The sequence below is a fragment of the Vigna unguiculata genome, chromosome 5 (assembly GCF_004118075.2).
Source record: "Vigna unguiculata cultivar IT97K-499-35 chromosome 5, ASM411807v1, whole genome shotgun sequence".
Classification (NCBI taxonomy): domain Eukaryota; kingdom Viridiplantae; phylum Streptophyta; class Magnoliopsida; order Fabales; family Fabaceae; genus Vigna; species Vigna unguiculata.
Window position 1 is genome coordinate 47,821,241 of NC_040283.1, and position 3,208 is coordinate 47,824,448.

The window sequence follows — 3,208 nt, forward strand, 5'->3', positions numbered from 1 at the left end:
AAAACAAGGGTTATTTTAACAACGACATACTATTATAAAATGTATTGACCAAATTATCCTTTGATCGAATAATAATTAGGTTTGAATTGAAAAATTAAAATATTATCTATAAACTCTTACAAACTATAAATAATCATAATATATATATAATAATATAAATAAATATTTTCGTCAAACATAAAAATAATTATATTATTTATTTCTTAATCGAAGATATTAAAAATAAGAAATAGTCAATAATAATTACATCCATGCATGCTCGAATTAGTTGGTATACATTGGATGTGCAGATTGAAAATAAATAATAATATAAAATACAATAAATTTTAAATTCAATGAAAAAGTTATTGTCAAATTATATAATAATAATAATAATAATAATAATAATAATCTATAAAAAACCTATAGTAAAAATATATATAAATTATAACCATAAAGTATGAGAGTGTTACTAATTACAACAATTTAAATAAAACATAATTATTAATTGTTCTGAGATTAATATTTTATATATGGCTAATTGTTGTCTAATTTAAAAAATTAATATTCCAAAAATATTATATTATTAACCACCATAATTATTATTACTATTAATATTATTTTTATTATTCACAATTCTTATTATTATTATTTGTTGTTATTATTATTAATATTATTATTATAAAATATAATTATTTTATTTTTACATTATCATTATTACTAATTATAACTATAACTATTATTATTATTATTATTATTATTATTATTATTATTATCTATAATTATATTATCGTTATTGTTATCGACTATTATTATGATCATTATTACTATCGACTATAAATATTATTATCATTACTAAAAATTATAATTACTTTTATTACCATATTATTATTATTATTAAGAAATATAATTATTATAATAGTTATTATTTTTTATTTTTTTATTATGATTTGATATGTATTTTATTTTTACTTACTGTGGATCATTTTTCAGTTATTTATCATTTTGATTCGTTTTGTTTTTCATTTATTTTTATATTTAAACAATTATTTCAACTGAAAAACATAATTACTAAAATTAGTAAAATGATAACTGAAAAATAATTTTTTATTATATTTTTTTAAAAATTTAAAATATAATAATTAAGAGGATAAAATTGAAAAAATAAAAAAGACACCAAAGATGTTGATATTTTTATATATGCAGTTGTATTATTATTATTTTTATTTTTATTTTTTTTAATTATTATTACACGATATTACTATAGTGGTATTATTATTATTATTATTATAGTTACTACGGGATCATATCTTGATTATTTGCACTTTTTATTTATTTAATTGTTTATTTTTCATTATATCATAGTAATTATTTGAATTAAAAAAATGTTATTATCCTTAATTTTATTTATTATAGGATCATATTTCAAATACTTGTCCTTTTTATTTATTTTGTTGTTAAAATATAATTTTATATATAATTATAGATCATTATCGTTAACATTAACCTTAATATTAGTATTAACATTAATATTTATAACATAAAGATAATTGTTGTTATCATTAGTTTGTTAGTATTAGTTTCATTATTATTTATATTATTATTATCACTATGGGATATGAGGTGAAAATAATAAAATAAACTTAAGATTTTATTATATTTTATGGAGAGGTAAGATGAGATAAAATTTTATAGGTGCAGGAAGAAAAAAGGGGTGCAGGTAGAAATGCGCCAACCGGTGTATTTGAAACGGAGTCAACCCAAAACTTTAGATCAGCCCAAATATTTTTAGAAGAATTAAAAATAATTTAATTAAGTTACACTGTATATTATTATTTAATTAAAAATTATAATATATGATAAAAAAATAATATATCACTCTAAACAAAAAGAAAAGAAAATTAAATTAAACACTAGTCGTTATCATTTATTGTTAAGAGTGTTTATAGCTTGAGTCAGTTTTGAACAAACTCATTATCAATCCATCAACAAAATATAAGTTGGATTGAGTTGTGTTTTTACATTTTTTTATATTAAACTTAATTCACATCACCAATGTGAGTAAGATTGAATTGAATGAATTCTATAATTTGATTAATAATAGCATTTTGAATGTCTTTTACAAAATCACCAATTCACACTACAAATATCACAGGGCCATTAGTACTATCACAACCATCATAGCAACTTCTTCGTTTAAAATACCACATTTATAAAGAGAACCCGATAGGAGAAAAATAAAAACTAAAATAAAAATATGAAAAATTGGATTATACATGGAGAGAAAAAAAATCGTGTTAGAATAGCAAGAAAGTGAAGTATGGAAGTGAATAAGAAGAATAAGAGAGAAATATATTTTTTATTTTTAATAATAAGTCAAAATAAAAATTATTTAAAAACTATAAATATCATATATTTTTATTTTTTACATACTTTTAGGATAAAATATATTTTATTTTATTTTTAATTATCTTTTTAGAATTTTTCTCAAATTAAATTAGACACATTTTGTATTTTTGAATATATTTTAATTTTTAAATATATTTACATTACTTTATTTTATTTATCTAATAATTTTATGAATATGTGATCAAATCGTATTTTATTATAAATTTATTTTATGAAAAGAAGTTTTTTTTTTAAGGTTTTAATATCTTTTGCTTTTGGTTACTGTTATTTTTTTTTAATATTTATTGTATTTATTATAATAATTGGACATTAATATTGCTTATAAATTGTAGTTTTTACATATCAAATCTTTTACAAATAAAAAGTAACAAATAATATATTAAAAGTAAATTTTCTACAATGAGAAAATAAATTATTAAAAATATTTCTAAAAGATAAATATGATTTATCATTAACAAAAAGAAAGACGTTGAACTTTAAACCTTAGACCTTAAATTTTACACAGTAAACCTTAAATTCTCTTAAAATCCTAACTTACTAAAAAATCATAGTTTTTAAAGTCCTAGTACTTGATCTCAACCGCTTAAAACTCCTTCAAATCATAATCATTGACACTCATCTTCATTATATTCACAGAATTATTTTTAAATTGGTCAAACCAGAATGCACTTTCAAATCCAATAATATATACCAAATATGAAAAACATTGTACTAAGTTTTGACCCTCATCATATCTCCAATTTACTTTCTATTATTTCTATATCAAGTGTTATCGAACATGATATTATCATTCTATAATATTCTTTCTCTACCTTTTTTC